At 36.5% G+C, this 25,052-nt stretch overlaps 1 protein-coding gene across 14 annotated transcripts in view; it reads left to right on the top strand.

Annotated features, from left to right (window-relative positions):
- FOXP2 (forkhead box P2) overlaps window positions 1-25,052 on the top strand; it is a 432,109-nt gene that overhangs the window by 118,042 nt on the left and 289,015 nt on the right. For all 14 annotated transcript variants that reach the window (XR_005266609.2, XR_011807001.1, XM_072033571.1 and 11 more), the window contains one exon: window positions 11,539-11,621. The gene's annotated coding sequence lies outside the window, so the exon portion shown is untranslated. The remainder of the gene's footprint in view (window positions 1-11,538; window positions 11,622-25,052) is intronic.

Here is a 25,052-nt window from a genome sequence, read left to right as displayed (position 1 = left end):
GAAAGATGAGGGTGGATGTGAGTGGGACATGAGCTTCTTGAGAACTGGGCATAGCTACAGCTTGATGCCTGGATGTCCCTGAAAATGAGACGTACCAGTGCCAGTTCTCCTCTCACACAGCTCTTACCATTTGTGGTTATTAGTGCCTTTTGGTCTCCAGGAAGCTACTTATTTCTATCTAGTCTTTCAAAAATTTTTAAACGCATTTAACCTTTGCATGCAAGAAACGTGTCATTATTTATAATACAGAAAATAATACAAGACACTTTTTAGCATACGGGTGGGTGGCCCACAGTTGTCTTTGATGCTCAAGCCAGCCTAGATCCATCAAGGACATCAGCATCTCTACTGCTCTAGAGCTCAACTATACGATTTGTAAGAAACCACTTTTGTTTGTTTGCTTGTTTGTTTGCTTTGAACATGTGTCTGTCTTCATTTGTTAATTCTTATACTGGAATGCTCACCTCCTCTGTACCCTTTCCAAGTTTTGGACATTTTTCATATCACCTTCAATCACCTCTTTTCTAACCTGTGGGGTTGTAGGCTATGTAGATATTGCCTGTATAGGAGCCATCTATACTTTTGACTATTCTTTCTGTTTTTCCCTGTCTCTTCTACAGGTCTGCTGTATCCTTTTTGCTAAGGAAGGGGAAGGTTCTCGACACTACGTACCAAGTTCTAGCTAATATTGCATTGCATGATGATTTTTTAATGCTTTGTTAGCACTTTTTATTGTTCCGTTTAACTGCTACTGAAAATGGAGCTGAGATTTTCACAGGAAAATATAGTTGTCAATGCTCATTTTAAGGTTGTTCAAAGCCCATCACTGCATAGTTAGCATTGTTTCTTCCCTATGGACATAGAATCAGAATCACAGAATATCTTGAGTTGGAAAGGACCCACAAGGATCATTGAATCCAGCTCCTGGTTCTACACAGGACCATCTAAAAATCAGACCCTATGTCCAAACGCTTCTTGAACTCCAGCAGGCTCAGTGCCACGGCCACTTTCCCTGGGGAGCCTGTTCCAGTGCCCGACCACCCTCTTGGTGAAGAAACTTCTCCCAACACCCAGTCTAAACCTCCCTTGATACACCTTCATGCCCCTGATGCATGCAGCTTTGTGCCTTGAGGTCCTGTCAGTGTTCCCAGAGAGCAGAGCTGAGCGCCTGCCCCTCTGCTCTCCTTGTGAGGAAGCTGCAGGCCGCCATGAGGCCTCCACTTAGCCTCCAGTTCTCCCGACTGAGTAAGCTCAGCTGCACCTCATACATCTTCCCCTCCTTCACCATCTTTGTAGACCTCCTATGGACACACTCTAACAGTTTATGTCCTTATTGTAGTGCCCAGAACTGCACACAGTGCTCAAGGTGAGACTGCACCAGCACAGAGCAGGGCAGGACAAAGACATTCCTCAGCCAGCTTGCGGCACTGTGCTAGATGCACCCCAGGATACAGTTGGCCCTTTTGACTGCCAGGGCACACTGCTGGCTCATATTCAACTTGCATCAACCAGAGCTCCCAGATCCCTTTCTGTGGGTCTGCTCTCCAGCCTCTCAGACCCCAGTCTGTATGTACGACCAGTGTTGCAAGGTCTCTCTGTGCTCAAGGGAGTCAACAGTTCCTCCCAACATAGTTTACACACTTAGTATACCTTCACGTTCTGTATCCAAGTTATTTATTAAGGGGAATTTAGGGCATTAAGGGGAAATGGCCCTAAAATGGAGCCCTGGGAAACCCTACTAATGACTGGCTGCCAGCCTGATGTAACCCCATTTACTCTTGAGTGCGATCCATCTGCCAGCTGCTCAGCCATTGTATTATGTATTTCTCTATCTGTGTGCTGGATGTTTTGTTCAGAAGGATACTGTGAGGAACAGTATCAAAAGCTTTGCTGAAATCCATAAGGATTACATCTTCCCTTGGTCAGCAGGCCGGGTAACCTTGTTGTAAAAGGAAATTAAGTACGTTACACAGGACTTTCCCCTTTTAACCCTTTGTTATCTGTGACCAACGATTGTGTTGTCTTTCAAGGTGTTTTTCAAAATTTCCTGCAATAATCTTCTCCATAATTTTTCCAGGCACTGTAGAGAGGCTGATAGGCTTGTAATTACCAGGGTCTTCTTTCTTACCCTTCTTGAAAATTAGGACAACATTTTCCAGCTTCCAGTCAACTGGGACCTGTCCAGATTCCAAAGACTGTTGAAAAATAATAGAGAAAGGTCTTGCAATGACATCAACAACCAGCTCTCTGAGTATCCTGGGATGAATTACATCAAATCCCATAAACGTATATGGACCCAGCTGGAGCAGCAAATCCCACACAAGTTTGGACCTGGCTGGAAGTTTATCGTTCCCACAGTCAAGTAATTGTACATTTCTTCTTATTAGATATTGCCTCCTATTTATCACTTCACATTCAGTAATATATTTTCTTTCTGCGGTTCTTCACAGTCTGTCCTCATCTTCACTGCCTTTGGTTTAGTGTTAGACAATGTCACATCATGTCACTTCTCCAAAAAGCTGTGATCATTTGAGACGTGGCTTTACTTCTCATACTGGAATGCTGACTCTTCCCATATATATTGACATGACCATATTCTTTGTTGTAGTCTCTCCTGAGTTCCCTGGTATGAACTTCATGTGTACTGATCTGTAGTTTTTTGGATCTCCTCTAGTTTGTTTTTTTTTTTTTTTGATCCATTTCATATTCGCCATCAATTGTCTTTCATGCCATTTGTCAGCTATTACAAGTTCAGCTATTTCATACTCATGTTCCTTTAGAGCTGTTGATGGCATAAACTCCAGTGAAACAATTTCTTAGAGCTCAGTTTGTCTTCTTGCTCTAGCCTTCTCTAACGGCATTTCAATTTAAGACAGACCCTCTCCTGTATCTCTGTAAGAAGTGAGTTTGGCCTAGTAACTTCTCTGGTCAGCAGGTGGAAAAGCAAGTGTGTGTGTGTGTGTGTGGCAGGTCCCTCACTGGGCCTGATCCTGACCGCTAACCCTGGCCTGAGGTTAAACCTGGCTGCCCCCAGGCCTGCCCTCCTCCCTGTCCAGGGGTGGCCAGATTCTGCCCTGCCCACCTCTGTCCAGAAGTGGACAGCCCCCACCTCTCCTGGACCTCAGCCCACATGCAGCTGCCAGCCCCTGTGGCTTTCTAACACTTTAATGTGTATTTACATTTAAGCCTGCCAGACACTAACATTCTTTCTCTTTTCCTCACTTGGACACAACTTGAAGTCTTTAGAAGAATAGCATCCTTCTTTCTTTTCTAATATTTTTTTTTATCTCCTCCTAATAGTCTCCTTTATCCTGTTTGTTCAAGTCAGCTCTCTTCTCTGGACTTTCTTAGTCTTCTTTGATAGGTTGCATGCATTTCTTCTGAGCTTGCAAAAGGTGTCTTTAATCAGTCTCTGTGCCATCTGTGAAGATGTGACACTTGTAGCTGTCTTTTTTCTTCCTTTTAACAAGCTTACTCATTTTTATTCAGTGACCCTCTTTGAAATAGTGGTAGATTTTTTTGATTTTTTTTTCCTTTTGTTGCCCCTTCAAGGACATAAATTCCAATCTGCATCAAAGCAGTTATTGACTGTGGCTAGAAATTTACTTTGGGTCATAGCCCAATGTAAGGTTCACTCTTACAAGACAGATAGAAATATCTAACAGCCTTAATTTTTATCTGCCATACTTGTAGGGACATTTCAGTGTTATGAAGGTGCTCTGTTTCTTAGGTTTCTTTAGGGATTAGTTCAGAATATGGGTTTTATTTATGTTCTTTGTCTTTCTTGATGTCATCTCTTTTGGCTACAGTTGAAGGAATAGGTGTTGGTTGTTTAACATGAATAGAATGTCAAATTCCAGATGGATGTGATAATCAAGAGCAGTTGTTCTCTTATTGTCATACAAAATCTGTATATTTTTATGAGCTGACTCTGTGTCTGAGATAAACCTGAATCACAGAATCAGAGTAGTTGAAGTTGAAAGGGACCTCTGGAGGTCATCTGATCTAACTCTCAAAGCGTACTGTATGAAAATACAGGATAGCTGAAGACTGGATTAGGCATTTGCTTCTGTGGGGAGAGCTGGTCTGTATGTACAAGTTCTCTCTCTACAGTTTGGTGTGGCTCTAAGTAGGCACGTGAGGAGTAGATGACTGAGAGAAGTGAGAGCAGCATCCTCTAGAGAGGCCTCTAGAGACCTCTCATCACAAACTGTGAGAAAGAACACTGTCAATTCAGTCTCCTCTTTCCAAAAGACATGGCAAATGAAGCCATACCCAATGTTGGTGTCAGGGTAAGGACCTCTGCAAGGACCTGATTATGTCACGGACATATTTTGCAATTTGTCTGCAGCTGACCTCGGTGTTTGGATCATATTGAACCAACCTCAGAAGCAGTGTATGCAGTCCTGCAGGTGCCCAAACTGAACACGTGGTAAGGCCATGAAAGCCTCATGTTGATGAGGGAGTAACCCACTGTTCAGCCAAACTGGGAAACATCTACTTAGCAAATGCTGCTAACGGTCAGCTGATGGAGATGTTTGCAATTAGTGGAATGGTTATCTGTATTTTCATGGTGGCGTTTTTGGCAGGAATTTGTAATTGTATAAGTTATCTTATAACCTTTCTGTATTTTTTATTTTCTCTCCCATTTTTCATAGTTTTTTATTTTATTTATTTTATTTATTTTATTTATTTTTTCCTGTTTTCCTTCTGGTTTTTAGCAGTTTGATGGGGAGTAAAGGGGTGGTCAGGAGCTGTCTTCTTGAAATATATGTTTTTTCTTGTGTATTCGGTTGATTAGGTGGGTTTCCATCTGCATTTTTTGGGAGTGGAGATAAACTTTTTATGAGTTTTTAATATATTTGTTTAGGTGGGATTCTTGGGAATGGAGAATAAACAGGGGCTAGATGCTCCATATGCAGAGCATCATTAGAATAACTGCTAAGTGGCAGGACAAATTGAATGATGGGAGTTATACAGAAGAGAAAGGCAGAGAAGAGGAAGGGACTTTCCCTACAGAAAAGAGTTGGAATGAGTAGAGATATTCTGTGTGGAGGTGCTGACTCAGTGTAAGGGAAAATATTTTCACTAAAATGACAGTTATGTAGCAGAACAAGTTTCCTAGAGAAACCAGGTTGCAAAATCTCTTTTTTTGAAAGTTTTGAAGATGTGTCTGGCTGATGTCCTAAGCAACCAAGTCTAAATTCAGACAATTTTTTAAGCGAGACTTTGGACAAGACAACTTCCTGGGTCTCTCCTAGTGTTAGTGAAAGCATCTGTGATGATGGTGCATGCATCATGGCAGAAGGGTAAGGTGCTCTTTGACTTTATGTTTTGCTAATTTGTAAATCTCAACACACATCTCTGTACAAGAACAAATTAAATACATAAGAAAATCTATGATGTTCTTTTATAATATTTTCTAAAGTTGTTGCTTTTACATTCTTGTCTGATAGTGTTCCTGAATCCCTTCTGGTCAAGTCATATGGAAACATGGGAGAAACAGAAAAGTTGTAATCCTGTAAATAATAAACAAAATTGCAGCGTCATTGTGTTTGTGGTATAAGTAAACTAGTATTGTAGTTCAAACAGTTTTGGACTAGTTATTTCCCTTTTTTTTGTTTAATGTTCTTCTCCCCCCAGTTCCTGTAGGCTGCTGCAGTTTAATATAAGAGGCATAAGAAAATTCAGCAACAAGTGGGAAGTGGATCTTCTTTGAGCTGTCTTACACTAAATCATATGTTTTCAGAAGGAAGACAGACATGCCTGAAGATAAAGTAAGGCATAGTATCTGCTCATGTTGGATAAATAGTTTAGAAATCTCCATGAATATGATATTGGCTCGTGCATACTTAAGAGATTAGTGTCAACATGGGTTATCTATCATGTAAATACAAGTCAAGCAAGTTAGACCTGCCTCAGGGGTGGTTTAGTCTGTATACCCAGCTATTCAGACAACCTTCCTGTGAAGGTTTGGAAAGAGAAGACTTTGCTCCAGGCTTTCTGTTTATTCATACTGTCTCCATTTTCTCCATTGCGTCTTAATAAGTAATCAATGTCCTATTAATTTTTAGTATAAGTAAGATCTGAATGGAGAAAACAACTGAGCCCCTCCCAGCCCTCTGCACCCAAATGAGCTGTTATGTATAACCTGTACATCATTTACAGGTGACTCCAGCTCAGACAGACCCAACACACTGCGATATTTCAGAAGTACAAAATATATTTAGTCCATCATATTTTTTTTCCTTTTTTTCTGTCACTACACAATTCCTACAGCATTAAATACTAGATTTTTAATGGTTGTCTGTAATTTTTATTATTTTTTCTTGACAAATTTCTTTGCAGTGTTGTGTGATGTTGTGATTAATTGAGTACAGATATTTTGATGAGGAAATTTCATTTTTGAAAATTCAAGATTAATTTTAGTGGTATGGAATATAATGTGAAATTATATTCCATATTCCAAACTGAGCTTATATTATAAGTACATAGCTTTTGTTTAAAATTTTGGAAAAGAGAAAGTTGCAGGAGGTTAACAACTCCAGGAGAAGTGTTCAGGAATTAATTATTTTCTCTGTGCCAGGTAAAAAAAAAAAAAAGATTGTTTGCTCCCACAACCACAGTGCTTCTGTTTAGACCTAATGATAACAAAATGTAGCCTTCATTTGTCTAAGTATTAATGTAGAGTGGCATGTAAAAATTAGCTAATGAGATCACAGTAGTATGAAGGTCTTTTTGTAGGCTCATTTAACTTTGGAATGATTATAAAACATAACTATTAATTTATTTTGCATGTTCTTGTTAATTATAATGGCATCCAGTAGTGCTCATCTAGTTATGAGCTTCTGAGTGTTTCCCAGTCATGGAACCTGTCCAATTCAATTCTTAGATTCAGGAAGAAAAGCAGTACTTTTTTTTTTTTTTCTTCCTATTTGCAGTGCTGTGATCTACATAACACTGTTTAAAAATGCATTTTTTTAAAGTGTAAAGTAATGTCTTGAAGTAGTTTAAATATAAGAAAAATATATAGTCTGATTACTAAGTAACTTTAAACATTTTTATTTCATACTTCTAAAATATATACATATCTTAACGATGTATTTTCAAATAAAATTCAGGATGTCCAATTGACATAATGCAAATTAAGACTTGCTCCAAAGTCCTATTATAAATTAGGACTTCTTTTGTTTTTAATTGCACAGGAGGGCTATATATTTGAAAGGTGGAAGATACGAACACCAGTGAACATATATGTTATTAAAATAGTGTCAGTGTCTCTAACAAGTAATTCTTGTTTCACTGAAACCAGCTGTGTCTTTGGCCCTATCTTCAGAACAGCAAGCATATCTAAATATATCTAATATATGTGACCTTCAGCCATGTTCTAGAATACTCCTGAATGCTTTGTTGAGTTGAAATATTTTATACAACTACCCACATAAAATAGTAATGCACAATTTGAAATATTTTTAATAGAAAAATGTGCATGGGCAGGCCTGACATGAAATAGAGACACATCAGAATGGCTGTTATCTAACAAATAGTAGAAATGCTTAAGAGCTTTAGTGTACTTCTATGGAATTACTTAAATTTTCAAAAGGTACCAAAGGCCACTGACAAGCCAGGATAATGAATGTGAGCAGGTGATCTAAATATATATATATATAAAAGTTATTGTAGACAGTGTTCAAATATATAACAGGTAAACTTATCCTAATAATTTGTGATCTAAGTAAAATGAGCTAAGAGATGAATCCAATAATTAAATGAAAGAGTTAAAGGGAATTGTTTACAATATGTGGGCACTGTATTTGTTTATTTAAGTTTCAAAAGGATATCTTCATCTAGAGATGAATTTGGATTTCATTTTGAATTATTTTGTTATGTTTTAGTGATTTCTGAAACAACTGTGACAATTCACATAAATAAGAGCCAAACCCTGTTAGTTGTACTCATAATGAACAATGTAAAAAATCTAGTGCAGGATGTGATATAGCATCAGCATATCTTATGACAAAATGCTACACAACCCGTATAACAATGTCCGTGTGTGAAAAGGGAACTATCACTTGTAAAGCTTCTATACTAGATGGATGATTGTAATTGTTGCACATTTTATCATCAAATAATAGTTGTTTTAAGAGACTGCTGTCTTCATCAGGTAAATTGCACTGGAATGTAATGTAAATGTGTATGTCGAATTATACATTTCTAAAGGTGAAGATTTATACTGGTAAAAAGTTCATAAGTAAGGCCTGCCATCTATCTGATGCACATATGTCACATGTGCTATGTGCATGCCTTCCTACTATGAATTTCTTTGTTGATTTTTGAAAATTCTAGAAATCCTGATCATTCAAAAAGAACAAAGATAAAATATTAATGATTGAGACTAGCCAGTGTAGCTATTTACAAATTAAGACTTATTTGTAAGTGAATAATTATGATAAAATGGTATCACCAAAAATTTCTTACAAGTCTGTGTCTCACCAAAATAGGTCATGCTTTGATGTAAGATTTCATATAACTATCATGTATTGGCTTTCTTTCTGGGATGAAGCAAAATGTGATGTTTAATAGGATCCAGACTGAGAAATCTGATTATCTGAAACATTTTTGGAGTAAAGGAATACAGGGAAAAAAAATAAGAATACAGATACTGATGTTCAAGGCCCACATACTAACATCTGTCAACAGACAACACATATGGTTGGAGAAATAAGCATACTTTGTATTTCTGTGTAGACTTTAATTGAAGAAGAAAATTCAGAGGCATAGCTACATATACAATGTTTTAACAGAAAACAGAAGAGAAAGGTGAATGCTTCTTTCAATTGGTTGGACATTGCCGTTTTGGATGTAGGATAACCACATGACCATCACACAAAGTTTCATTGACATATATATTACTTTCCAGCAACTTTTAAGAATTGCCACCCATCTTCACCTCCTCCTGTTTGCCTTAGGATCCTTACCTGTTTTTAACATTTTCTTCTTTTTTCTCTTTGTATTAAGAGCTCATAAGATTTCGTTCTCATTTCCCAGTGCTGTCCTACTGTGCAGAGGTTTCACGTAGTGTTTATTCCTCCAGCCTGTCGTTCTCTGCTCTTCCTTCTTCACTTGCTCTACTACAGAGGCTGCCAGGTAGCTTTCAGTTTTCTAGGAACTTCGACCTTCCCAGCAGGTTTTGTTATACTCTACAAACAAAGGAAGAAGTTAGAACTGGAACTCTTTTAAATGTCCAAACATCTTGTAACAAAGTGTGTATTAATAATGCCAGTTGGAACACAGATTTTTTTTTTAACTGTGGGAAAGCAGATTTCTCTTTATAAAATTCTATATTCATTTTACTCTTTAGTCTGCTTCTGTCTGACCTTGTCAGCAAGGGAGAATTGCCAAGAGGCACTGTTGAGAGGCTACTTCAGAAGTCACAGAGTTTCAGATGCTAAGGCTATGTCTATATAAGCAAATTAAACCATGATTAGAAATATTTCCAGGCCCCTGCCACATTCTTACTCCTTGCAAACTAGCATTGTTCCAGAAATTTTGACAGTGGAAGACTGACCAATGCCATCTACCTGGATTTCTGTAAGGCCTTTGACATGGTCCCATACAATGTCCTTATCTCCAGATAGGAAAGATACGTATTTGAAGGGTAGACTATTCAGTGGATGAGGAATTGACTAGATGGCCACATCCAGACATTTGTGGCCAACATCTCTATGTCCAGGTGAGGGCTGATGACTAGTGGTGTCCCTCAGGGGTCCATTTTGGGACCAGTATTGTTTGGTATCTTTATCAATGACATAGTGGAATTGAATGCACCCTCATCAAGTTCATAGACAACACCAAGCAGAGTGGTGCAGTCAATATAGAAGAAAGGGATGCCATCCAAAGGGACCTGGACAAGCTTGAGAATTGGGCCCACGTGAACCTAATGAGGTTCAACAAGTCCAAGTGCAAGGTGCTGCACCTGGGCCATGGCAATCCCAGGCAGGATTACAGACTAGGAGAAGAACTCATTGAGAGCAGCCCTGCAGAGATGGACTTGGAGTTCTGATGAATGGAAAGCTTGATATGATCCAGCAATGTGTGCTTGCAGCCCAGAAGGCCAACTGTGTCCTGGGCTGCATCAACAGAGGAGAGGCCAGCAGGTCAAAGGGGGTGATTGTCCCCCTCTATTCTGCCATTGTGAGACCCCACTTGGAGTACTGCTTCCAGATCTGGGACCCCCAGCGCAAGAAGGATATGGGGAAGGAGCTGTTAGAGTGGGTCCAGAGGAGGGCTACAAAGATAATCAGGGGGTTTGAGAACCTGTTCTGTGAAGAAAGGCTGAGCGAGCTGGGGATGATCAGCTTGGAGAAGGCTCCGTGGAGACGTCATTGCAGCCTTTCAGTAAAGGGGGCCTATGAAAAGGAAGAAGAGTGACTTTTTACATGGGCAGATAGTGATAGAACGAGGGAGAATGGATTTAAACTGAAAGAGGGGAGATTTTGATTACATGTTAGGAGGAAAGTCTTTACCCAGAGGATGGTGAGACCCTAGAACAGGTTGCCCAGAGAAGTTGTGGATGCCCATCCCTGCAGCTGTTCAAGACCAGGTTGGATAGGGCCCTGGGCAACCTGATCTAGTGGGTGGCATCTTTGCCCATGTCAGGGGGTGGTGGAGCTAGGTAATCTTTAAGGTTCCTTCCAACCCAAGCCATTCTATGATGCTATGAAAATTTTCAGACATTCATTTGGCCATTTCCTTTAGCTTGAATGCCAGCCCTGTATTTTTGGAGGGTATGTCAGTATTCTAGCATAGACCTAGGCTGGTCTGTGCCGTATGATTTCATCAAACAGAAACGTGCTCAGGTATTGCTTCATTTGGTAGCATAGATGCAATGTCAAGAAACTTTCTACAGACCTTCATGGTCTTTATTTCTTTTGCCTTGTCCAACCCTCTTATTTTAATGCAATCTTATAATCTCAGCATTCAAGCTGTTCTTTTCTTCTTGTCCTTTCAGGCTTCCTAAAATACATATAGATTTAAATTTCATTGCTGTGCTGTCTCCCAGCTTCTGTACCTTCCTTAACATGACTGAACGTATTGGTGGTTGATACTATGTGCAAGTCTTTGTCAAGAACAAACTACTTCAGGGAAGCTTCCTACTTGCTTGTCTTCAGATCTGTGAATAATAAAAATAGAATTAAAAAAATAAGACCGGACTTTGAGTCATGCCTTATCTGTCCCTCTACTGCAAGGCAGAGACTCAATGAACAATTATATTTCTTTGTGGAATAGTGAAGGTACTCTTTAAGCTGACTACTTGTTAAGGGAATCTTTCTCTTTAATCTTGCTCGGTCTTTTACCCAAAATATTTTTGTCAAAATAGAAAAATTGAAAATTAAAACTATTTTTTTTTCTTTCAGAATACTTATGAACCAGCTTATGCACAGTGGAACTAATTAGGGGATGTGATAAGATTTTTCCTGTTTTGCTTTTGTTGAATGATATCTAAATAGCTGTAAATACTCCTCTCTGTCTTTTCAGGATGGTGATACTGGAATTGATTTTGGACATCACTCCAGTTCAAGATTGAAGTTTAAGGCCTTCTTGAGGTTCAGAAGAAGGAGGTGAGTACACATGAAACATTACAAATCATTTGAGTGTTATCTTCTGCAACTTTGTTTTGTCCAGGAATTGCTGTTCTTGCTTATCAGTCCATATTCAAATAGCTGATCTCTCCTTACTGAGCTATGTGACTACTTGCGTTCTGGCTAAATACCAGAGAATATTGAAGTCATGTAGGCTTTCCCTGTTTTTTGAGGGCCTGACACAAAAAACAAGTGAATACACCGTTGTCTCACCAAGGTCTCTGGAACCTTGAAGAAGGTAGAGTGCAGTGAAGAAAACTTCAGTATAACAAGTCAGATTTTAGCTCCACCCTACAGGAGTATTCCACTTCTTAAAGTTAGGAAAAACAATACCATATGTATTTCTAGAAGAAAGGGAAAGTAGCAAGATTATTCTTTAAGAATGAACAAAAGTATGGTATAAAAGATATTGTATTGGTGTAGTCTCTTGCATTTACTCTGAGTCTTTCTGCAGTAACACTTTTGGAATCTCTTTGTTGGCTTCTGCTTTAAAAGGAATTCAGTACAGTTAATAGGAAGAAAATAACAGTGATCACAGCTATAGTTTTGCTCTTTAAGTTACTTACTCCTGCATCTTCAGTGACTACAATTAAGGCTCACTATACAGTTTTGTTACACCAGCTGCATTGAGATTATGATAATTTGTTCAGACAATTCTATTAGATTATAGTTACATATTTTTCTAACAATAATTTAACACTTAAAAGACAAGGTAAGATTAGTAATGAATCCCTGTGTTTGTATATTCCTAGTTTGCTGAAACAGGAATTACCTGTGTTCCATTGGGAACCAGGAATATTCCATAATGTTAAAGACCATGAGTTCAAATCTTGTCTGAACTGTGGTGTGTGTTAACTGTCTGAACCTGCCTGTAAAGAATCACTGTTTGTGGACATAGTACTACCCTGGGACTTGGCACACCTGCACTTAATAATAATATTAATACTATGATTAGTATTATTAATACTTAATACTTTGCTTGCTCCAATGATTAGTGTAAGATAAGAGCTTAGGAAGACACTGGCATCTATTTCAGATTTTTCACACATGCTATTGCAACAAAGAATTAATGTACATGGTAGATGTAATTTTTCACATTTTGCTATTGCTACAGGAGTAGAAAATACCTTGAGAATATTTCCATCATTTTACAAATTCAAAATTTTAGGCAATATTGTCATGTATAAGTTTCAAAACTTGTTCAACAGGTGCCAGGTACTGCATCTTCTAGATACAGGTTTCAGCAATGTACAAGAAACTAACTCACCCTAATAGCAACCAAGCTCAGTTGCTTCTAGGTACACCGCTATTTCTGTAGTAAACACATATCATTTCCCTGTATGCCCTGTGTAGCAACTGCTAAGGCATTATGAAATATTCAAAACCACCTATATTCTCTTTATTATTAATATTGCCATCTTCATGGACTGATGACTTGGAAGGTAAGGAAAAGAAATAGTTCCAGGAGCAGTTAATGATGGTAAGAGTAATTAGTGCTGAAACTGTGTTTATAACAAGTTCTCTAAAGTTTCACCATCTGGCAGGAAGCACAGACCTGTTTAACCTAATTCAAAGTGCTACCAAACAAGAGAGTCCTGATACGTGTTTCACTGTGGCTTTCTTTACCCATTGGGGAAAATTCCTTTCTTCCAATTTAATTTCACCTTCTTCTAAGTACTTAAGGCACAGTCCTGAAGGTTACGGCATGACTCTGGTGGACTATAAAAAAATAAAATAAGAAAAAAGAGGAAAAAAGATACAATTTTAACTTTAGCAGTGCTGTAAATCAAAGGATATATACAGCACTGTACAGAGAAACTGTAGACAATGCTGGTATCACACAGAAATTTGTGTATGGATATAAGTTAATATGTAGCAATGTATTTACAAAACAGTGTTTTTTTTTTCTTATATTACCCAGAGGAGAAACCAGTGAAAAAGGTCAGATTCATTGCTTTCTAGCTCGCAATGAAAGTATGACTGGATTCCTATCATGTATTTATACATATATGTCTGAGAGGTGTAACTTGTCCTTAGTAATACTAGATTCTTCATAGACGGTTTCTATGAAGTAGTAATATTTTGGAAAACAGTTTGGTTTGGTAGAAGCGTAGCTATTTTATTAAAGTATAGTAACTGAAATCTGGTGAGCCAATAATTTTTTTTTTTTACTTTTAATTTTTTTCTTTTTTCTGGAAATTTACTGTGTTCTGTACCAAATAATGTCAGAAATGCAGTAACACTGACTTGTGCATCTATAATAGTTTGGCAGTATCGTTTTATTGAATTCCAATACGTCTGGAACTTAAGGCACATGAAGGAAAGTAACAGTTATTCTGTTTCCTCCATTATTTTTTTTCCATAACTTGAAGTTAAATACAATCTATAAAAATGCTTTTTGTGAAGAATGCCAAAATCTTTTTTGGCCTTTTTAGCACTGGTCTCTATTTCTTTCAATATGTGAAAGTGGAGAGGGAATGTGTTTGTAGTCCATGAGGAAATAGCAGTAAATTCTGAATGCTAGTTCTTTAGGATGTCATATAGGGTTGATTTTTTTTTTTTTTTTTTTTTTTTATGGCAGGACATAGTGTCTTTCCACAGACTGAAAACTAGGATTCAGTTGTAAAAGTGGTGAGAAAAATATATAAAATTAAAGTTGCATTCATGAATAATTTTTTAATTAGCATGAAGATTTCTATATGCTGTCTATTCCACCTTTTGTTAAATGACTTAGTTTAGGAGGAAGTTTGAGAAAACTGAGTTAGAGTTGGAAAAACTGAAACCAAGACAAAAATCCATATTGGAAAAACACAAAAGCAGTGAAAAAATGTTCTATTTTTAGACTGATGACTTAAATGGGGACTTTTGGGGACTATTAGCAATCCAGTTACTTCTGGATTTTCAGACTAAATTAGGTTTTGACAAAAAAACTAAGGTAGTTTTCTAAATGTGAATATTTAAAGTATTTTCTGTGTTACTGAACTGAATTGTAGTTATATAATCAATTATTATTAAATTGATCTAGCTTTACTGTCCCATTTTGGCAATTTGTGGAAAAGGAGATGTGCTTATTCTTGGATTTTTCTTATGTATGTATGTTGTCTACCTACCAAATATCCAGTCTCTCTCTAAATGGTTATTTTGCATAGGGCAAAAATAAAATTTTGCATTAAAATATTGTAAGATTAGTAAAAAGATAACTCGTATAGTTATCTTGCAGCTGAACTTGAACTCTCTTAATAGCCATGGGAGGACACATTGCTTGTGATCATGTCAATGGCCAAGGTGTGAAACATCAGATACCAGTAAATCATACAAGTCATTCCATTAGCTGAATAATGAATCGGCATTAGCTATGTCCATGGAGAAAGCTAAGCCTTCCACACATGCAATGAGAAGGCAAGTAAGTTTTGATATTGGTATAGGTGGAGAAGGATATACAGCAGACAGGAAAATACAACATCTTTGCTTTCCCAAAAGTGACTGGATGGGGGCTGAATGGCTTTATCTTCAGTCCAGTTTCCACCAGGAAGACTCTGAAGCATAAACAGTACTTTACTTATTTAAGGAATTGTATTAGAACAGAGACACTGTTACTTGTAGAATATTGAATGATCTTTGAGGGGTGATTGGGAATAGCTGTAAATTACTGCTCTGGGGGAGCCTGAATGCAATGAAAATGAAGGTAACTTATGTCAAAAAGTAGTTTACATTGATAAAATCGAATTTGTGTCCTGGAACTGGGAGGTAGTAAATTTTTGCTATGATTATACAAAATACCAAACTATGGATTTAAACTGGTCAGCTTTTCAATTCAGCTGAACATTAAGTACAGTCTTAATGGTCTGATTTGCTGGGAAGAGCACTATTGCAATAATCAAGCTCATATCAAATATGAACTAGCATCTCTTATTATAAAGTTTGAGCTTCGGGAGATATTTTCACAGCATCTAGGAGTGATGCCCCACATTTCTTGGAATTAGTCCTTAATGATATTATCTTCAGAAATGAGCTGTTGCTCAAATACCGTGATTATTTTGTGGTTTCTCTCATGGAATTTTTTAAGGAAAAGCTAGTTGAAATCTGATGTTTTTTCAAATAATTGTATGACATGAAAGAGAGGTAGTGTGCATCTTAATAATTTTATGCTTCTTTTTTTTTCCTGTGTGACATGAATAAGAGAGGTGAGAACTCTTAATTTTTAACTGAACTGGATACAGGTTTCTAAATGTGGCCTGCTTGAGAACAGAGAACCATTACTGTAGTTGTCATGTAAAATAAAGTTGGAGTCTGAAGCTCCTTTTTAGCTGTCAGCTTTATTAAGGAGCTACTGGTGTGTTGAGCTAGGCACACACATTATATAAGCAGTGTATGGTAGTGTCTAGGGAGAATTTTCGCTCTCTTCACTGCTGCTTTATTAGGTCTCACTCACTCATTCACTGTTGCCCTGTCTTACTCCAGCTTTCTGGCTGCAACTCACAGCACAGTAGGTCTAATGTAGATTGACGCCTTTGCCAGAGGACTGATTGAAACTTGTGTCTCATAGTTGCTAATGCTCACTGAACCATTTTATTGAAGATAAAGTAAATAAAATAGATTGCCATATGAGAATTCTCTGAAATCAAATGGAATAATTTGACAGGTTTAAGCCCATGAAAGAGCCCAGGCATTGAAGCAGATAGGAATACTTTTTATGCACAATATACCAGGAAAAGGTGTCTGCTGGCTCAGTGTTAATCTTTTAATGGTTTTTACCAAAACTATAATTGTTGAAAATCTTATAAACATTTCCAATGGAATTTCCATTGTTTAAATTGCTACTTCTCTGTGGACTTCTAATTTATTTTTATTTGATTTAAGAGCAATGGATATACTGATTTTATCTTCTTTATTGCTCCTGATCCTTTAAGAGACTAGTCATGATCATGTCGATGACCAAGGTGTGAAATATTTGATGGCAGTGAATCATTCAAGTTATTCCATCAGCTGGGTAATGGCTTGGCATTAACTACGTCCACAAAGAAGGTTAAGCCTTCCATGCGTCCGGTTGGAAAAGAAAATGTGGATCACTAGTCCCTTAAAATTTAATTTAAAAAGATTCAATGTGGTACTATTTGTAGAGTGCATTGCAAGATCTTAAAGATTAACTAAGGGTGAGTTTAGTATTTGAGAAAGTAATTATGTGAAATAATGCAAAATAGATTACTACTTTTAAAGGTTTTAAAAATTACTTAGTAACATAATTTTGAATATTACATGTAAAGTTGCTAAAATAAGCCCTGATATTTCTAAAGACATGTGATCCAATGATCCAGTACATTAAAGATATGAACATCTAAGGCTGTTGTGCCAAACTATTTAGAATAATGGTCAACAAGACACAAATATTCACATTTTTCTTTGATAAAGAACTTCTGTAGCTGAGCAGTGTAGTATGTCTGTATTATTTTTAGAAGTAAGATCATTCATAAGAATAAGCAAGTTAAGCTGCAACAGACAACACATACCTCTTACTCATTTACCTGGATGGCAATGAGCATTGGTCTTTTTAGGCACATTAGTGGTCACGCTAGTAGTCACACACTAGTGGGTGTGTGACTAGGAGTAGGAGTACACACGAGTTGTGACTTGGACTGCTTCAAGAAAGCGAGACACTCAGATGATAGTTTAATACAATAAATTACTTAAAACTCTCCTGAGTTACCAGATGAAATAAGATCAAATATATTAAAAAGTATATGAACAATGTTTGTGAGCACCTTGGATTTCTACCTTGACAACACAGTCATTTAGATACCAAATATATTCATTTTGCCAATACCAAATATATTAACTTTTTAAGAATATATTATTTATGTTTAAACAAAATTACTATGTTTGTATGTGTGAGTGTTAGACCAATTATATTTTATTTTTTTAAGTTCAATAAATTTATTATAAAAGACTATTGTTGGTACTTAAGGATGAGATGGTTGTGAGGTTTCACAAATACTGGTTTTGAAATAAATTATGAATGAGCTATTTGAAAAAGGCTTTCAGGAGTGAGTTGACAGACTGGAAAAACATAGTAAGGATGGATTTCCAGATTAACTGGTAGCCAGAATACACAGTTATTTGTGCTAATGTGAGCACTGACAGGGATGGTGCTAGTCAAAATCATATTTCCAATGTGATTGTGAATAAATCTAAGAAAATGTGAATGATATTCTCAGTTTTTCCTGTCTCAGTCATATTTTTAAAAGGGAAAATTACTCTGTCGTGTTTATAATCCAGAGCACTGGCACCAGCTGTGTTCTGGAGAGATCTTTTCTCTTTGTTGTTGTTGCCATGCTGATGATTGTATGTGTCTGGCCAAACTTATAATGCTCTCACAGCATCCCAGACTTTGAATTTCCACACTTGAAAAGCAAAATTTAATGGCTGGTGTGCCAGCAAGATAGGGTTTCCCATCCTCCTAAAGGTAGTCTCTTCTCATTCATCATATCACACATGTAACAGGATAAAAGAGGCATCAGCAGCTTTGACTTTCTATAGGAGGGACAGGAAGAATCACGAGTCTTTCCTAATCCCCATTTTAGTTCTTTCACTTTCCTCTTCTGCATTCTATGAAATAAATTTCTCAGAAAGTGTCATCTTTTGGAGGAGGCAACAGAGAACATGAATTTAATTAAATCTTAATTATATATGTGGAGTTTCTTCTCCGTGTCCCCCCACCCCCCGGGGTGACTGATCCAAGATAAAGAATCACTGCTCATTTCTGTGTTGGGACATCTTTCCTATCTGTCACAGGTTTTTCTAGTTAACTTGGAAAGCCATTAAGCATTACTGCAGGTCTTGGAAGAAAATACCAAGACCTGTAAACTCTCCAATACAGATTGATATATATAGAAAAAAAAAAAAAACAACAAATTTTATCAAGAGAAGTAGCAACCTCAACAGTAGTTTATTTTGGATTTCTTTAAAACTTAAGGAAACCAAATGAGGTTTCCATTATTTCCCAGAACAACTTACTTGTGCTGTTTTTCTGCATTGTCTCTTATTTGACCATATCTGAAGCAATTCTGAAAGACTGGTTTTCATGATACTGTTGTCTTTTGTTTTCTAGAAACACCATAAAATAAATTATCTGTATTTTTGGGATGCTCTCAAAGTTACCTTATCCTGAAATCAGACTGTGGTACATATGGTGAATCAGCTATTTGAAATGTTCATCTTAAGTAGGGAAAAAAAAAAGAAGCAATATAGCAAGCCATTCAGTACAACTAACTGCACATGAAGAAATAATAGCAAATCTAATTCCTAAAACTATTCAGGATCTTCAAAATGATATAGATGTTTATTTGATTGCTTTTAGAGTTAAACTCCCTAAAAAGCTGATTTTATTTTAGGCTTGTATTTTTAAGTGGTGCTTGTTGACTGTCTTGGAGAGTGATTGCTTTTCTCTTCTGGAAAAAGCGTTATGGGATCTGGCAAAGAATGAGGTAATTTTTTTGATGTGGGCATTGTCATCTAAGAACTGGACAAAGATCACTGTCCCTTAGGAACAGGGCCTCAGAATTTTTAATGCTGTCTGTAAAACAGGTATTTAGTGATAATTGTTGTCAGTCATGGTGTACCTGAGATAGGTTTTTAGTGGTGATTTGAAGGGGAAAACCATGCTTAACTGTTTTTATACAATTCAAATGTACAGAGTTTAATTTTTGAAGGAACTTAAGTTTTCTTTTTCTTTTCCTGAGGTTGAGTCATCTCTAGAAACTAGGTAATATTTTGGTTCATGTGGTTTCTCTGGTCCTACAGCCATGCATACATGTATAGATTTAATTACATGCATGAAAATTCAGTGAATTATGACAGATCCAGTAAAGATTCTGCAGAAGAAGAAAATACCAGGTATTTTCTAGGCTGCAAATGTATAGCTGCTTGCATATAATATAAACAATATATAAAGTCCTTTCAAAAGTAAGGTATAGGAGTCAGAGCATTAGCACGTACAAAACAAAAAATTAATTCTAGAATCTATATACTTATTATTATACTCATTATGTATTTTTATAAGTAACTACACTATTGGGAAACAGGCTAAAATTCCAATTCATTGTTGTATACTTGAAGAAGAAACTGAGTTAAATTTTGGTTTACGTTTATTGAAATATACATAGATGTTACTGTGATTGAATTGAATTCACGGCCTAATAGTATTTTGTATTATTTTGGTCAAGCTAACTAAACATATCAAGTTAGAAGAGATGGATATTGTGATATGACAAAGATGTGACCTTGTGTCTTCAGTGTTTTGAAACTAACGTTGAAGCTAGTATTTATCATCTGAACAGGGTGTAATACAATCAGGTTGGTGAATATTTAGCTTTCTTCCTTTTAAGGAAGAAATATCTTTTACATGGACAGTTACCATTAGTTTTTACTTTGTTATCTGTTCACTGTGAGATATAATTTTTTGGCATGATACAAATGCAGTTCTCTACTTCCATCACTTATTAAGGAATTAACACATAGAAGATTTCTACTAAACCAAAAGACGTTTATATTATTTTATGTAAATGTTATTTTTCTCAAATTAGATTGTTACTAATTGTTTAATAAAAAGTTCAGAATTTTGTAATCTTTGCATTAGCATCCTATCACAACTTCTAACTGCAGATTTTGCCTCAGAAAAGTTTATCTCTGATGGTCATGTGGACCAAATGAATGAGAGCACCATTATTTATTTTATTTTTACAAATATGGCTGATCAGCTGAACTGAATTACCAAATTGAATGTTAAAATAAGCTAAGTTTTCTCTTTTGACAAAATTATTTTGTATTGACCTTTTTGAGCCACAGTGTTGCAAGACATGTTGAAGGTAAGCACACCCATTTGTAAAGTCTTTTTTTACTGCAGAAGTATTAGACTTACCTTTCTCAATAATCCTTTTAACAGCTAAAGCACATAATTAATTTAATAGAAAGGTGCTGCAGTTCTAAATATCTCTGTCCTTCCGTAGCAATTCATCATTGCCACTACACAAGAACTTGTGTTTTCTTTCTTTCTCTCCTTCAGCGTAATACCAAATGCTCCCCAGCTGATGCAGTGGAAAATCCATTGCCTTAGACCAAGACACTTAACCATATCAGCTTGAGCTGTGTTACTTGGCTTTGAAGAACAGTTGCTTAGGAGGGTTCATATGGTTTCTTTGTCAACCCCTGAGTGGCAGCAGGCAGCATTGGTGTTGGGGAGGTAACAAACAGCAGGGGAAGGAGGGAGAAGGCAGGAGCATCCTTAACTGCTGCAGCTGTTTGCTAAATGAACATATGTCTAAGCCCTTGAGCCCCCACAGAACATCTTTGTACAGGTCAATGCTTAAATCACAAGCATAAATTGAAGGAATGCAGGGTTCAGGTGTCCTAAAATAAGTTTGATCTGAGCACCTGTTTATTTGTTTTCTAACACTAGGTCTTCTGTTTTGGAAGTCCAGCTGTTCTTTACTTTCCATTGTAAAAGATAATGGGGTAATGCAGTTAGTTATATCAAAGAAATATTTTTCTCTAAAATTGTGCCTGTTGGACTTTTAGAAAAATGAATATTTGCTTTTTCTCCGTCTCTCATTTTCTACGGTGAAAATGGAAGATTTGCTAAATATTGTACTTTTGGACTATCAGAGAGATAGAAGTCAGGTAGTATTAATGTTACTGCAGTCTTATCATTTATATTCTTTTAATTTTGCAATTCAGAAATATTTTTAGTTCAAGGTATTTAAAATTTATTTGATTTATTAGGCTTGGGAAATACATATATTGAATTGGTTGAATATATTTGATAGGACAGTGTTTTGAAGTTATTACATTATGAACTTGAATACCCTGTCCAATTCTTTAAAGATCCTAGAAGATAGAGAATATGATTTAATTATCTCTTTTTCATTTTACTAACTTGACCTGTGTTCCTAGCCTCTAGACAAAGAAAGACAAAGTACTGTGAGCAACTGGCAGTTGATATTAAGGAGGTATCTCCCATATCTCTCTCACATCTTGTAGTAACAGCCAGTCCTCAGTATGGAAGTGAGACTTCCCCAGAAATATTCTATCCCCCAGCTGGCTTCATCTTTCAGGTTCTACCCCAAAAAACTCTTTTTTTCTGTGTTAGGTCTAGCTGTGCATAAAGGCCTGGGGCAATAGCCCTAAGGATGGTTTTTGAGACTAGCCAATTTGGTCTTCTGCAAGAGATAAGTACAATATGTAAGCTGTTTTTGTGGTGTGATCAGGTGTTTGTAGAGGTTGACCATAGCTATTTGTTTTTGTGAAAGACACTGGATGCTGTCTTACAACCTACTAAGGATTTCTCCGCTTTCTAGGAAAAAAACACTAGAGCAAAATCCTAAGACGTTCTAATATTTAGGTTCTAAGTCTGTTGGGGCAGTGAAGGCTGATGATAGTTTGGGTGAAGGTAGGGGGAATTTGTTCCATCTGACAGTGAAAGTCTTGTATCATGACAATACATTAGGCTATGCTGAAATCATACAGGAATAAATAAGTCTTTTTAGAAAGCCCATGTTTGACAGAAGTGTTAGAGAGAATTTTTCAGTCATCCATGCAGGAGATTTGCACAGTACTGGCAGTCTATAGTAAAAACTATTTTTGCCGCATCTGTTGATTGCCTTTGCAGCTGCCAATTGTAAATGGAAAATACAAAGCTTTTAATGAAATTGTAGTTGTAGATGACTATTTTGGTTTCTAGATTATAGTATCAAACAGTATTATTACATATTAATAGGTAAAAAGTTTAAAGTATAAGGTGACAAACACCAAGAGTGACTTCAAACAGCCAAAATGACCCATACTCTTCCTCCAGCAAAAAAACAGATTCCTGCAACTACAGAGGAAGTTATCAGGGAGCTTTAATTGAATTGCTTGGTGTTTTGATACGTTTTAGATTTGATCTATGTGCTGTTCATTTCCCTTAATCCAGTAACATTGCTAGTTATTTGCACTATGCTAGTGTATGGCTACTTCTCTGAAAGCTTAACAATTATGATTATAGTAGGACTGTAGGATGAAAAAATATTCTGTGATTTCAAACTGTGTAATAATAGAGGAATGAAAAGTATGTTGTTTAATTGTTTGGTTTTGCCATGTAGTATTATAGTTGCTGTTAAATATGACTTTTCAATAGCTAATATAAGAAAAGAATTAAAAACAACAGAAAAATAGGTTTGACCTCATTTGACCTTTCTGACGTTCAGTCAGTTAAAAGGTTTGTAAGATGTTTAATTACCAAATGGTATGATCATTATTCATCTCATCATTTGATATATAATGTCAAGTGAATTGCCTCCCTAGAGTGCACTGTGTTTCACAGATCAATAGATTTAGTAAGAGCTTGAAGGAGAGCTTTATACATTCATAGAAAAGAAGGAAAAGTATATCCGCCTTGTAAAATGGCTTATGTAGCTATTCTGTGAGCTTGACAGCATTACTATTTTATTTACTTCTCAGGAATACAGAATCCTGTATCACAAAGGCATTTATTAAAATATATTAAAATGCTTTATTGAAATTTAAAAATACTGCTTCTGTCTTACTTTATATAATACAGTAGCTTTAAAAGTCTGTCCTGAACATCTCCACTGAATTGTAGATACAGCTTCATTCAAAACCGTTAAAATAATTATGCTTATTATAACTGATTTTTTGCTTTGACACTGCACAACAAACATGCTATGACAAAAGGCTGTCTAAATACACGATTGCTTAAACTCTTCACATTTTGTTTTCCTGCATTTTTAAATAGGTATAGGTACTTTTAACTTTTTTTTTTTTCATTTTTTCCACCCAATTCGTTGTGATTTCCAAGAATACATATGCACATATGGAGGAAAAAACAAACAAACAAACCAAAAACAAACCTTGCCCCTAAATCAGCTAATTTAATACTTATGCATTTAGAATATTTTTCTTATGATTTTTTTAATTAGTTGCAGAAAGGATAATTACATATAGGATACTTCATGTTTACGTTGTTTCTTCCTGACGCCAGGGGTTTGGACATGCCAGTCAGATCCCTTACCTCTGAGGCAAGGGGTTTCAAAGTGACTGAACAAGACTCCAGGGGGAGGTCAGGCACTGTATTTGTTGCTTTCCTTTCTTAGCAAAGTTTTAGCTACTCAATTTGCTATCTTGACTTACCAGTTTTCTGCTTAAAAAGTAAGAAAATAAAAACATCTCTCATTGGTAACTGTTACATTAATAAGGATAAGCTTTTTATCCTAAATTTCCGCCTTCTCATTGGTGCCTGTGTCAGTCAGGCACTGAGGAAGCTGTAGTTCAGCAAAGCAAATCCTCCTGCCTGTGGGACGCAGGCAACATTTACTTGAAAATTCTCCTTCCTTATTCATGTCACTTACAACCCATCATCTACTCAAAGATTAATTTGAATTGTGAACAATATCTAAGCTTCCATAATCCCTTGCTCTTGTCCTTTTTCTTGAGCTGCTGTGCTGTGACAGAGAGGCCATAATTCTGCAGTGCCTTGTTCCTCAGGCCTACCTAGAGTAACTCCTGCCAGGAGCTGTTTGATTTTTTTAGCAAGGAAATCCTTGCCTGTTTTTTGAACAACCTGGAGAAATTGTCAGGAGGCTTTTGCAGTCTAATGTGCTCAATGTCTGTAATTTTTGTAAATGTAAAACCTGATTTGTCCAGGCTCCTTTCACCAGCACTTTCTGAGACCAGATGGAGTTATGTCAAGTCTAGGCAGTGTTTCTGAGCTTTCCTGTGCTTGTACTCACAGTATTTTTCAACAAGTTAACAAATTGAATAATACCAATTTCTGTAATAGCTAAGATAGCTGGAATACACACCACATTGTCCTTTTTACTTATTTTGCGAATGTCCCTTGCCACCACTCATTCTTTACCACTTCCTTGAGTATCTCTGAGCAAAAATAGTAATTCAGTAGTTTTCTCTCTTCTAAATGATGTAACTACTGCTTGTTCAGACCTTCTCAGCAAGGGGCTAGGATTTTAAAAGAAATGCAGGAAATCTGCAGGTTTTTCTACTGAGGTTGAACATCCATCCATGTTTTTGTCAGTGAGAACGCTTAAGCATGGTTAAAGTAGCTAATGTTGGAATTCTGCAGAAGAACTGTTTTTGATGATGCATTCATCTGTGGCTTGCCTTGACAAAGTTTGAAACATCTGGACTTGATCTAGAAATATGTACATTGTATTTCAAGACTGAATAGATCTTTGGACGAATAGCCATCATATAACACCTCTTAACATGTAACACCATCATCTTAACATTTAACACCACATTTAACATCTCTGAGGACTGTGTATATCAACAGTCATATCTTGTAATATGTTCTTAAAGTTAGAGCACCCTTCATGTCTTAGCATGTGCTATACATTTACTGCT

Source organism: Anas platyrhynchos, chromosome 1 (assembly GCF_047663525.1).
Source record: "Anas platyrhynchos isolate ZD024472 breed Pekin duck chromosome 1, IASCAAS_PekinDuck_T2T, whole genome shotgun sequence".
In the NCBI taxonomy this organism is placed as follows: domain Eukaryota; kingdom Metazoa; phylum Chordata; class Aves; order Anseriformes; family Anatidae; genus Anas; species Anas platyrhynchos.
This window is presented reverse-complemented; position numbering and strand designations above follow the sequence as displayed.